At 47.1% G+C, this 13,622-nt stretch overlaps 1 protein-coding gene across 1 annotated transcript in view; it reads left to right on the top strand.

Annotated features, from left to right (window-relative positions):
* Positions 1-13,622, top strand: part of foxp2 (forkhead box P2) — a 162,519-nt gene that overhangs the window by 76,679 nt on the left and 72,218 nt on the right.

Below are 13,622 nucleotides of genomic sequence, written 5' to 3' on the forward strand. Positions count from 1 at the left end.
GCAGCGCGGCACGAAGTGACACCCTGTGTGCTTGTAGATCTGTGATGGGGACCCCCTAGAACGCCCCCAAGGCCCCCCCCTTTGAGAACCAATGATTTAGCCTATACTTCGTCACATGAGGGTGTTGCACGCCGAAGATAGCAGATCTACAAGCTCACAACGCTCACAATGCTTGCTTGCAGATGGGGCATTTTTGACTGAGTATAAACACTGAGTATAAGTTATGAATCATACTTCAAAGACGACCAGTTCCTATTCCATATTGCCAAGATATTGTATATTGATCTTGGTCAGAATAGATATCTGTTGTAGTGTCAAATGGTGGTTGTCTGGGTTCTGGTAATAAGTATAGTTGTCATGGTAATCATTGTCAACTTCAATTCTGGATGACTGTGGGAGCTGTCTCCAGAGTCTGCTGCTCAACAATCTCACTTAACAGTAAACTATGGCCAGGTGTAATGTTTATAATTCAAGTCATAGCGTTTTTTTTGTTGGTTGTTTAGACGTTTACTTGTTTACTGCATTTAGTGGATATTTTATTATGCAATACAAGTTGCAAAGTTGTATTTACTGCACTTAGTGGATATTTTATTATACAATGCAAGTTGCAATGTTGCATTTTCCCGTTATCCGAAACGTGTTGTTTTCTCGTTTTTGGTGACAATTTTAAGTTATTTACACATGCTGTCACAAGCAGTAAATAACTCCCCCAGCCAGACAAACAATGCAAACACACAGTGTTTGCATTGTGGGTCTGCAAGTTTGGAGAACCGGTTTAGACACAGCTTTTTTTCCCCCCCAGTTGTTTTCTCGAGGCGCATGATGCAGCAAAATGCAAAAATATGCAAAAGATTTATTTTGACGTAAATTACAATAAGTGTGCCGAGGTGGCAGTGCGCTTCCAGGCTACCGCTATCGCTAACACGGGAGTTAGGCAGTGGTCCAACATGAGAGTGACAGCAATTAACCTGCCTGCCTTGCTGTTTAGCTGCAGGAAATGGAAGGGGATGAGAAATGTGACAGCAAGTGATGGGTAATTTTTAGGGTTTAAGGGCAAATGAACCGACCCCCCCCCACACACACATACACACTCAAAAGAAGAAAAAAAATGCGTCACCAGGGCGACTGCAGTCCCACATACAAAGGACAAAGTGCCTCTCTCAATCACGTTCTCTCATTTTGTGTGTGTGTGTGTGTGTGTGTGTGTGTGTGTGTGTGTGTGTGTGTGTGTGTGTGTGTGTGCGTGTGTGCGTGCGTGCGTGCGTGCGTGCGTGTCTGTGTGGGCGCGTGTGTGCTCGCACACGCATGCACATCCCTCTTATCGGCACTTCGCTTGTTGTTTAGCATAGGTAAATAGTCCCTATCTCTGCCACACTCTAATGATACAGAATGGACCACTATCATCAACCAACAAACAAGCACCCCCCCCCCCTCTCTCTGTGCATTTGTGCATAAACTTGCATCTGTACCTACTTTTGCTCTAAGAGTGTGTGTTAGTACATTGGCGTACATTATGTGTGTGTGTGTGTGTGTGTGTTTAGAGCGTTGGGATTCATAATTGGTGTGGGAGCGGCGTGATGCAGGGGGTTGGAGGAACGGTAACACAACAGCTTTGCCGAGGCCTCTGTTAGTCTGCCTGCTCTGTGTTCTGGAGCACGGGTCCACAGGGAGCAACGCATCGTGCCACCGAAAAGACACTGTGATGCCGCAGCACATTGCCTGGCGCTTAACTTCCGCAGGAGACGCGTGTACAGTACGTGTCTGTGTGTGCACGCACGCACACTTTCTAACATGCACACGTAGGCACATGTCATGCACATACTGTATGGATGAACACAGCACATGCACACCTCTTTTTGCCTCTCACTCATATGCACACGCTCCTCTCATTCAGACACACACACACACACACACACACACACACACACACACACACACACACAGATGCAAATCTGGGCTTTGCCCTTGAGCATAATTTAAAGCCCTAATCACCCAGCCTCTGTCCCCTTTGGATGGAAAAGAAGGGTGAGCAGCGAAGAGGAGGAGGGGGGGATCTCTCATTTGCACCTTCACACAAAGAAGCTCATTAGATTTATCTCACAGACCCGAGATTGGCCCCCTCACATGGCAGTGTAAATAAGACACTAGCAGCCCCCCGATACCACTCGCCACTCACCTCTTAGGACAGCGGAGAGAGAGAGAGAGAGAGAGAGAGAGAGAGAGAGAGAGAGAGAGAGAGAGAGAGAGAGAAAAAGGCTCAAGTGGAGAGGATTTCAGAAAACCTAAACGAGATTGTGTGAGTCTATTGTTTTCATTTTCTGCTCTTTCTTCAGTAGATAGTTGACTCTGGCCTTTTAAAACCGTGTCCTCATCTCGGACTACTGTACCTGTCAGATATAAGTATGTGTGTGTCCAGAGCAAAGTGACAGGAAGGCGCTGCACATAATGACATCCCCATATCACATCACACACAATAAAAAAGAAGGGATGCCTTGCTTGGCAGTTTGTCTGTGTATGTTACAGTACGTACATTATATAGCTATACGTACACTATATATATATATATATATATATATATATTGTACGTGTGTGTGTCCAGAGAAAGACATACATTTCATTTCAAGCTTGTAACTATCACAGACGGTCCCAGCAGAACAGAACAGTACGTACACAGGCCCGTGTGACATATAGCGCCGCATACTCCCACCCTCGCATCCCTCGCCACCGATGACACTAAAGATACAGGGTGTGAATGACAGCCCTGTCCCCCCACCTCCACCCTCCCTCCCTCCTTCTACCACTGACAAAACACCGCTTTTTTTTCTCCTATTATCTGTATGTAGTCACCTTCCGCCACATCTACCCTGTTTCCTCCCTCCTATGCCCAGCCAGACCCCCCCCCCCCACCACCACTACCACACACACACACACACACACACACACACACACACACACACACACACACACACACACACACACACACACACACACACGCACACACACACACAGCCAACCCCCCCCAGGTCCTTATCCTGCCGCATGCATGCCTGCGTGGAACCTGGCCTGTCCGTCGCCTGCTTTAAAGCACGTTACATGCACGGCCTCCTGGAATTTGCAATGACGCTCCCCCGCCGGTGACTCCATTCCGCAGCCGGAGTCCCCCGAGAGGCGGCAAAATGTCAAGCCGTGAGCTTTGAAAGACAGACGGGGGTTGGAGGGGCTGCGGCGTGTGATGGGGCGAGGGAGAGAGATGGAGTGGAGGGTGAGAGAGAGAGAGAGAGAGAGAGATGGGGAGGTTAACCACTTTCAACCTGGTATACCTATTTTGGGCATGTATTGTATGTATTACGACAATACTGCAACGAGAAATAGCTGATCTACAAGCTCACAGCGCACGTTGTGATGCGATGCGTTGTGAGCTTATAGTTTGCTCCTTTTGCAGTGGGGTGGCGACAGTGAGAGTTAAATGGGGTGGAAGCAGACACTTCACAGTATGAGGTCTTTTCCGGTCAGGACAGCCACTGGGACTTAAAGCCAGGTCACTGTGTGTGTGTTTGTGTGTGTGTGTGTGTGTGTGTGCGTGTGTGCGTGTGTGCGTGTGTGTGTGTGCGTGTGCGTGTGTGAGTGCCGTACGTCACATCACTGCTTCCATCAATACCACGTTCTTTGATTAAAACCTGATGGCGATTGTTCTATTCTCTCACTTTACTAGAAAAAAAAACAGCTCTCTCTTTCGTTCATTCATTCAGCCAGAGGGAGGGGTGAATGCTCAAAATGTAAACAATTGACACCCTACAGTTGACACCAATCAATGTGGATTAGGACCTCTAGTTTGGCCTGAGCCTCATTCTATTGTTTTACATTTTTGCAGGCTAGCTATTTGTTCAGTCCCACAGTGACAAGTGAACTGAGCCGGTAGGGGGGTTAACCTCCTCAGCGTAAATAAGAGCCAGCTACCCAGTCACACACACACCACAGCCTGATAGGGCCGCGCAGCAGACAGCCTCTGGTCTACCCAGCGCAGGTCGGGATCAATGACCACTTCACAACTCATTTCCTTTCACGCCTCCCTAACTGCCTGGCTCCAGCCCTGGGAAATAAATGGCGCTGGATCCATAACTCCACACATACACAAGCATACATACACAGTAATATGCTGTCTCACACACACACACACACACACACGCGCGCGCACACACACGCCCGGGCTGTGAGAGGTGGGGACTGAGCTATCGCTACAGCTCAATACCCCCCCTCCCTCTGCAATAACTCACTCGCAGAGCGCCGCGGCCGGCGAGCGGCGTCTCATATTTCGCCGCCTCACAATTGGAAAAACAGGCATTCTGTCATTGTTTGTTGCCTTGTTGCCACTCCCCTGTCACAGCCTGAAACGGAGCACCCCGGTCATTAACCCATTAAGACCGGGGACGCATCTGCGTCTCATTTTAAGATTTCTTTGGGCTATTCAAAAATAGCAGATATACAAGCTCATAGCGCGGCACCGAGTGCCGCGCTACGAGCTTGTAGATCTGCTATTTTTGAAAAATATTGAAAAAATATTTTCCAGATTTTTTTCAAAAAACTGTTGAGATTTAGATTTTTTAAAGAATCGCCTCAGGTTTTAATGGGTTAATACAACTGGGGAGGGTGGTTGTGGGGAGGTGGGGGAGGTGCTGTCACACGCGCCCGCCTGAATACATCCATGTATATGGCCCGGCGTTGTGCCTCTGATGTAGAGTTAACCGGAGGGGAAAGGAGATATTCCACACCGAAGGAGGGAAGGGAAGTGGTACAATATGATAGATGCAACCCCCCCAACCCCACCGCACCCCACCCCACCCCTGAAAAAAGAGGAGGAGAAAAAAAGGAAAAGGCAAGTGGCTTAGAGTCGTTTGATAGGCGGCGACACTGCCATCCATTTAACCCATTAAGACCTGAGGTTTTTTGAAAGTTTTGACATTTTGAAACATTTTTGAAAAAAAAAATCTAAAACATTTTCTTTCAAGATTTTTTTTTCAAGATTTTTTTCAAAAATAGCAGATCTACAAGCTCATAGCGCGGCACTCGGTGCCGCGCTATGAGCTTGTATATCTGCTATTTTTGAATAGCCTAAAGAAATCTAAAAGTGACACAGATGCGTTCCAGGTATTAATGGGTTAACAGAGCTTAAAAATTCCCTACATATGCATATGGGGCCGGCTGTCTTAAGCTGACAACCAAGAGGCAGGATTTGCTAGAAGGCAGCTTTGGAGCCTTGTGAATTTAACAAGCATGTCTAGTATTACCGTTCCTCTCAGCTTTAGCCATGAATAGTAACAAATCAGACTCCGAAACGCCTGCCCCCCATGGTTTGTTGTGTACAACCCCCACCACCACCACCAACACACACACACACACACACACACACACACACGCGCGCACACGCACACGCACACACACACACACAGTGGTGGAAAGTAACTAAGTACATTTACTCAAGTACTGTACTTAAGTACAATTTTGAGGTATTTGTACTTTACTTGAGTATTTCCAATTTCCAATACTTTTACTTCTACTCCACTACATCTCAGAGGCAAACATTGTACTTTTACTCCACTACATTTACTTGAAAACTTTAGTTACTAGTTACTTTTCAGATATAAACTATGATATAATGAAACCTACATTAACCACTTTAAACCTATTTTATACCTAGGCTATTTGAAAATAGCAGATCTACAAGCTCACAACGCGTCGCATCGCGACGCGTTGTGAGCTTGTAGATCGGCTATTTTCAAATATTTAGTCCTTTTACTTTTGGTACTTTAAGTACATTTTGATGCCAATACTTTTGTACTTTTACTCAAGTAATTTTTTAATTCTGGACTTTTACTTGTAACAGAGTATTTTTATATTGCAGTATTGGTACTTTTACTTAAGTAAAGAATTTGAGTACTTTTTCCACCACTGCACACACACACACACACACACACACACACACACACACACACACACACACACACACACACACACACACACACACACCATCCCCACCTCCCTCTTCCACCCGTCGCCGCAACTAAGAAACCGAAAGTAGATGACTACACAGTAAGGAGGAGTTCTCTGTCCCTAAAGCTTTCTGAGGAGCTCGCCCAGCGCTTTCCAGGTATCATCCTGTTGAGTTGTGATGGCGTTTTTTATCTTATTTATATATACGTTTATCGCTCCCCACGCTGCTCCGATTACCTGCCTCTCTGACCCATTTCTTGAATATATAAATGGCTCCATCCCTGCTCCCCCAAGCCTGTTTGCAAACTGTTGTCGCGCCGCAAGAGCGGAGATGCTCTTTCTTTTATTTATTTATTTATTTATTTATTTATGTATTTTTATATTCCCCCCTAAACAGCGTATACATATGTAAGAGGGCCAAGCTGGGGCTCTCAAGCCCTCTCGTCTACAGAGCTTTTCATACAAATGCAGTAAATAAGCCCAGGCCATGGGGAATACGACCGCTCCAAGCGCTACAGACAGTATATCTACTAGAGCCTCTGCGACGCCGCGGCGAGAACGGCTGACTGGCTGATGTGTCACTCAGCGGACGGCTTTGGCTGTGCTCACCGTGGGCTTTAGCGAGGCTGAAGGCCACCAGGGGGGTTTTGTCGGACCTGATCCCTGGGTCAGCCCCCGCCATATCCCCACCCCCCAGTCGCTGTCGAGGTGGAATGACGTCTTTATCACCGACTAGAACGTGCATTTGTCTCACTGTTGGAAAAAAAAGTCACAGCAGTAATATGCCATATCGTTCACATGGACGGTGGAACAAAATGATTTCCGTCCTCAACTGCATTCCTTTGAGACAAAAACAAACAAAACCCCAGAAATGGATGCATGTAAACAAGATGGGACTGGACTCAGCGCACCGGCAAACTTCAGCCAGGAGCAAAACTTCATAGCAATCGTAACGAGGGAGTCAAGCGCAGGAGAGACAGATAGACAATACGCTCCACCATCTCTATCTCTCTCATTCTTTTTCTCCATCAAACATTCGCCAACCCACCCACCCCTGCTCGGGCGGGCCTGCCTGCCATTCCTCATCAAGCCCTAACCACTGCTTATTTACCCACACTGGGGTGGCTTAACCGCCGCGAATTGATCAGCGATAGCACTGGAAAGCTGCTTGTTCCAGCCTGATAAAAGCGACGCCCGTGAGCATATGCAGAACATGCTATTGTGAGGGTGGCTAGGCGTCGCAGCTTCAAGCTTGACTGGACACTAAGCTGATATTTGGTTTCACGCTTCGGTCCGTGGGCTCGCAAAAGAAAGGGAGCCTCCAATGGAAACCCTGGGATTTGATTGTTTCTGCATATGCATTTATCAGAAGTTTACACGATAAATATACATTAGCCTGCAGGCTTGGCCATGCGTGGTATTGTTTTAGCGATACTCCTCTCTGTGCATCACCCCCCCCCTCCCTCTCTCTCCCTCCCTCCCTCTTTCTCACCTGTTTGGACTTCATCATCCAATTCGGCGTGAACGTGATAATCGTCATTTGCACAAAACTTCAAATGGTTTCTTTTTGCATGGGTAGACTTTGTTTGGTATTTTTCATTCGCTTCACCTTTTGTTGCCTCAAATTCTTTGAACTTTAGACTTGTTTTTCTTTCCACTGTATCCATATTTTTATCTGCCTGCTTGTTTAACCTTTATGAGAATTAAAAAATCTTCCTCAGAGAAGCTGAAGAATAAATAACTGCATCAAGTGCAAACACAAAACTTTGAGTCAATGCGAGGCAGTGCACAGTAAACAGTGTGAATGTGAGAATATGAGACAAATCATTTGTTTGTTTGCCAGAGCAGGATGTGGACAATGACACATGGCTCAGACCAATATTTACGGTCCTTGAGGCTTGAGGTATGTACACTGCTGTCTGCACTTTTGTTCTAACCCTAGTTCCACAACATGTCTTCACCGCAGGCCTAAATGATACGTCATTTATCTTTGATATAGATTTCAGAGCCAGTGTTTCTCTTCTTTTTTTAATAAGCAGTGTAATTGTTCCCGTCCTTGTATTGGAGTGCTACGGAGGGAGTGATCACGCTTTTTGGCACATTCATCAAAGCCAGAGAATAAAAAAATAAAAAAAACCCTGCACAAAAAAAGAGAGGGGGGGCTGGCATCGTTTCTCACATGGCTGGACTAAGTGAGCGACAGAGTGATACATTTTCTTGTTAGGAGAAATTACATCCACTAACTTGAGCTACCTCAGCATGAAATTGAAAAAGAAGCATTTCTCGTGAATTTCCATTCTTGATTCAATGAAAGATGTAGATTAGCTTGGTGGGGGGGGCGGGTGGAGGAGAAAAGAAGAAAAAAAACACACACACAATGGGAACGAACAAGAATGAAGCTAAAGAAGTATGACTTAGTTTACGCTGGCTTGTTCTTAGAACCGTGATATAGGAAGGGCCCTTGTTTATGGATGCAAGGTTCAGTCAGCCAGGTAGGAGAGTCTAGGGAAAATATTTCACGTTCCTCTGCCTGTGTGTGTGTGTGTGTGTGTGTGTGTGTGTGTGTGTGTGTGTGTGTGTGTGTGTGTGTGTGTGTGTGTGTGTGTGTGTGTGTGTGTGTGTGTGTGTGTGTGTGTGTGTGTGTGTGTGTGTGTGCTCACAGCTCAGTACATTCGTACATCTTTATCAACGAGGCCCAGCTAGCCTCACTCTCTGTTCTCTCCCTAGCTTACACTTTCAGAGTACATCCCTTATCCCAGAGTTTGTATTGAGGATAGCTCTCTCTCTCTCTCTCTCTCTCTCTCAACATTCCATTGTGGCATTGTGTGTGTGTGTGTGTGTGTGTGTGTGTGTGTGTGTGTGTGTGTGTGTGTGTGTGTGTGTGTGTGTGTGTGTGTGTGTGTGTGTGTGTGTGTGTGTGTGTGTGTGTGTGTGTGTGTGTGTGTGTGTGTGTGTGTGTGTGTGTGTACGCGCGCGCGTGCTGGGGAGCAGGGAGGCGGGGGCAGGTGATTGATAGACGCCGGGTGTCAGAGTAGAAGGCAGATAACTATATCTTCTACAGCTCACATAAAAGGTCACACACGCACCGCCATAATTGGAATATTCACAAGACAACGGCTGAGATGGAAGGTGCGATAAGAGGAGCAGTGAGGAGGAGAGAAGGTGCAGAAAAGGAGGACAGAGATGATGATGGGAAATACAGAATGGTGGAAAGAGAGAGAGACAGAGAGAAAGAGAGAGAGAGAGAGAATGTGTTAGATCCTTGGCCCCACCAGGATCAGCAGTATAGTGCCTATTAACCGCGCTGATCTTTGGTGGGAGCTCGGCGTTCATTGAAAGATCCATCACCCTCAGCGCAGGGTGGCCCCTGTTGAGACGGCAGCCAGGTAAACTACTCGAGAACAAGTAGGTTTAGAGAGGGACAAGTAGAGATATATTGCAGGCTTGCTCACCGCTTTGGTGGCAATGGCCACCGATTGAAGTTAAGAGAAGAAACTGTTTTGTTGCTGCAAAACACAATGGTTGCTTGTAACATTGGCAATGTATAAATGAAAGTTTCATGTCCTACCCGGGATTCAAACCAGTGTCTCCCACATGGCCGACCACATTTCTACCGCTCATCCAAGATGGAATGCCCGCTTGGCCAGGGGAGATATTGTACGTAGGAGCTTCAGGCAGTGCTGCTCATCAACCAGTCGGTGTCCTATCTAACACCAGGGTCTACATTTGTAAATGGAAGAGAATGGAGATCCCCACCTACCACTGCAGATGTGTTATATTGCATTGCACATACAGTACTCTTATCATAGAGATTGGTTAAAATAACGTTTTATTCATTCAAATAAGTTCCACATTGCAGCTTTTAATGCTCTTGTGACAAAGTCACCCTGGACGATAGCTTCATCTAAACACCTGAACATTACTGATGGATGTAATTTGTCTAAAAAGGCTATAGGGCCGTCCAAACCAAGCACTATAACTATACATATGATATATTGTTTGTTTTAAGAATATGGCTATAACAATGACAGTGGTGGACAGTATACGGCGGTTGCAGTTATGGTTATAGTGCTTGGTGTGGATGACCCTTAGCTCCAGGCCCGGCCATGTAGCAGCTAAGGTGAAGTCATTTGTAACTAAGGTCAGAGTGCCTCCTCATTGACGACTCCCCATCCCCCCCTACCCCCTAAGGAGAGGGTAACACTTAGACACAGCACTCAAGCTGAGCCCTTCAAATCCAGACACACAGACACTTGCGCTATTGACCTGCCACTGCAGAGCCAGGAACGCACAGACGCAAGCGCACGCACACACGCACACACGTGCACACACGCGGACGCATAGAGACACACACACACATTCTATGTCTCTCCCTCCCTCTAAATTGTCTCAGCCCCACATCTAACTGTTGCAGACAAACAGTGCTGCTGTTGAACTCCGGCTTGTATGGGCTGTGCTTCAAGCATTCCACTTTAGTTGACAGGCAAGTTGGATGTGACACGCAATATCTGGTAATATGGTGTATCTGCCATCCTGCATGGAGTTTAATATTATGCTTCCAAACACCGCATAAACAGCCCGGAGGCCTGCTGGTCAGAGCAAGTGAATTATAGGCTTGGTGTGATGCGGTGCATTATCCATTATGGCGTGTAATTGATAACGACGCGGCGCATTTGTCGTGTGAAGTCCCCCTCAGATTTCAGGAGTCTTCATCCTCGGTGTCAATCTGTGTGCGTCATGCTGTGAGCTGGATCACATATCCAGTGTTCTTCCCTCCCTTTTATCTGAGGTGTGTGGTGCGCATTTGGGCACTTTCTGAACGCTCTACGTCCATCTCCGTTTGACTCCCACCTACGTGTGTGTGTGTGTGTGTGTGTGTGTGTGTGTGTGTGTGTGTGTGCGTGTGCGTGTGCGTGTTATCACGTCAGTGGTGTCTTATTGCTATTGGCATCCTGCACGATCTCGGACCATTTCGGCCTGGATGCTTGCTGAAAGGTCCCCCACACACACGCACACACACACACACACACACACACACACACACAATCCCCGACCCCTCTAAAGGCTTCCCAGCACCACAAGACTGAGCGCCAGTCGCCTCCGGGCCAGTTTTCTTCTCTTTTGGACAGGGTAGCCTCCTAATAAGGCCCTGTCAACAAAGACAGACACGCAAGCTCCTCCGGAAAACAACTTCATCCCGCACTCCCCACCTCTTCCCGGAGAACCGCAGTGCAACGTACTTTATTTTCCTGCTTTTTTTTTCTCTCTTTATTTCTTTCTCGCCGAATAAGTGCAGTATACGGGCTTGCAGAGTATACACACTCCTCCTTGCTCACTTTTTTTAAGCTGTCCTCCTCTTTTAGACGTGTGCAACAGCGAGAAACACTGGCAGGATTTTGGCTTACTTTTCACAATAGGCTGGAAAAAAAGAGAAAAAGCTAGATTTAAATCTTTGTTTTGACTATGCATAAAGTCCCCCGCAGCACTTTTCCCAACTTATAATTAATTTTTACATTTTATAAGCGTCGGCCTTTAAAAGCCCCTATCGAGACCACATCTCGCAGCGAGATGAGCGGCTGGGGCTTTCTTTGTCTGGCTCAAGGGCACATTGGCACTGCGCATGGCTGTTTAACGGACACGGGGGTCAAAGACGCAAGGCGAGCAGTGGAGTTCTACCCGGGTGACACCTCCGCACTTAACCCTATTATTTTTTTTTCCGATTTGCTAGCTGAATTATTTCTACATAATTCTTGCTGCCGTACAACGGCGCTCCGGCAGAAAGACCTCCTACCCTCTCCAGAGCTCTCTCTCTCTCTCTTCTGTTCCACTGGTCTCAGCTCCTTGCTCCAAATGGCGTGTGGCCGCTATGAACGCAACATTTCCTGGCCGGTATTTTGACAACTGTGTGACCTCCGCTCATCTGGAAATGAGGAAAGGACAAGGATCGTAATCACCTGAACGGTGAAGTCAAGCGCGGGGGAGAGAGAGAGAGAGAGAGGGATATAGTATGTGTGAGCGCATCTGTGTTGGGTGTGGGTGTGAGTAGGCATGTTGCTGGATTGAACGGTCAAGCCTGATTTATACTTTGTGTACGCGCCAGTGAAAATAGCCCATCCACAAGGTCTCAAGGTCTCAACGCGGCGCACAGCGGCGCGTTGTGAACTTGTAGATCGGCTATTTTCGCCAGCGTGCAACTAAGTAAAAAATCAGGAACCATATATCATGCCTACTGTACCTTTGCACTTAGAACATACTTGTGTCTCGGCTACACAAATACATTTCTGCGCACCTTTTTCTGTCCCTTCTGATCCGTCATCCACCCACATGCACACATCTCCCTCTAGTGTCTGTAAAATACACCTATGCTCTCTCTCTCTCTCTCTCTCTCTCTCTCTCTCTCTCTCTCTCTCTCTCTCTCTCTCTCTCTCTCTCTCTGATAGTAGATTATGAGCAGCCCTTAGTTCTCAGGCTGCTGTAGAAAGGACTTCGCTAAGAGCAGCAGATAAAGCAGGCCCTGAATGGGCCCCGCCGTCACCTTATCTAAAACCTGCACGACACTGTGAAGGCTTTACTAAAGCCACGATGAGAGAGAGAGGAAGGGAAGAGGTGGGGGGCAAATTGAATTTCATAAGAGAAGAAGCCAGTAAGAGGTGTATAGAGACAGGGTCAGAGGTCTCGGAGACACAAGAGGGGAGAGCTGAAGAGGAGACACACGCAGGCAGGCGCGCGCACACACACACACACGCACGCACGCACACGCGCGCACACGCACACGCACCACACCACACCACACCACACCACACCACACCACACCACACACACACACACACACAGAGCTCACCTATGTCTATTTGTCATGTTTATTTTTCATAAAACCCCAAAAGAACAAACCCCTACTTGTGGTTTCTTTGTCACACCTGCAACAACTACCATGATCCCCGGCAAAATATTTCATATTTCACCAATGCATGACAAAACGTAGCTTTAAAACTTCTAAATACATGACCAGAAGGGGATTAGCCGATACAGCATTTCCCCCGACACGCGAGGTGGTTTTGTTCATAAGCGAACCCCCTGTTTTTTGGTGTTGCGCTATACCAAAGTTCACCCCACACACATCGTTGTCAAACTGACAAATATCATCCGCCCCGCCCGCTGCAACGCATATTTCCTCGTATTTGGACGAAATATCCATGGTGATGGCGGCGGGCGGTGGGAAGTTGGTGGATATTACTGGTCCCAGCTCTGCGTGCTGTGGTGTTATTTCTGGCATGGCCTGCTGAGTCTCTGCAGAAAACACACAATGGTAGCGCTCTCTCTTCTCTCTCTCTGTCGATTCCCTCGCCGTCTCCACCTCGCTCTGTGTCTGTCTGTCTCTCTGTGTCTCTGTCAATCTCGCCCTCCCTCTCTCTCTCTCATAAAGACTTTAAAAACACACTCCATCTCTCTGATGGACAAAACAGACCCATGTTGTGTCTCCTTTTGCTGGAAAAGTGAGTGCAATGTTACACAATGGCAGTGATGGAAAGTAACTAAGTACATTTACCCAAGTATTGTGCCTACAGTAAGTACAGTTCTGAGGCACTTTTACATTTAGTAGTTTTTACATTTCTCGTTACTTAATACTTCTGCTC

Source organism: Gymnoscopelus braueri (genome assembly GCF_963280865.1).
Source record: "Gymnoscopelus braueri genome assembly, chromosome: 23".
Taxonomy (NCBI): Eukaryota; Metazoa; Chordata; class Actinopteri; order Myctophiformes; family Myctophidae; genus Gymnoscopelus; species Gymnoscopelus braueri.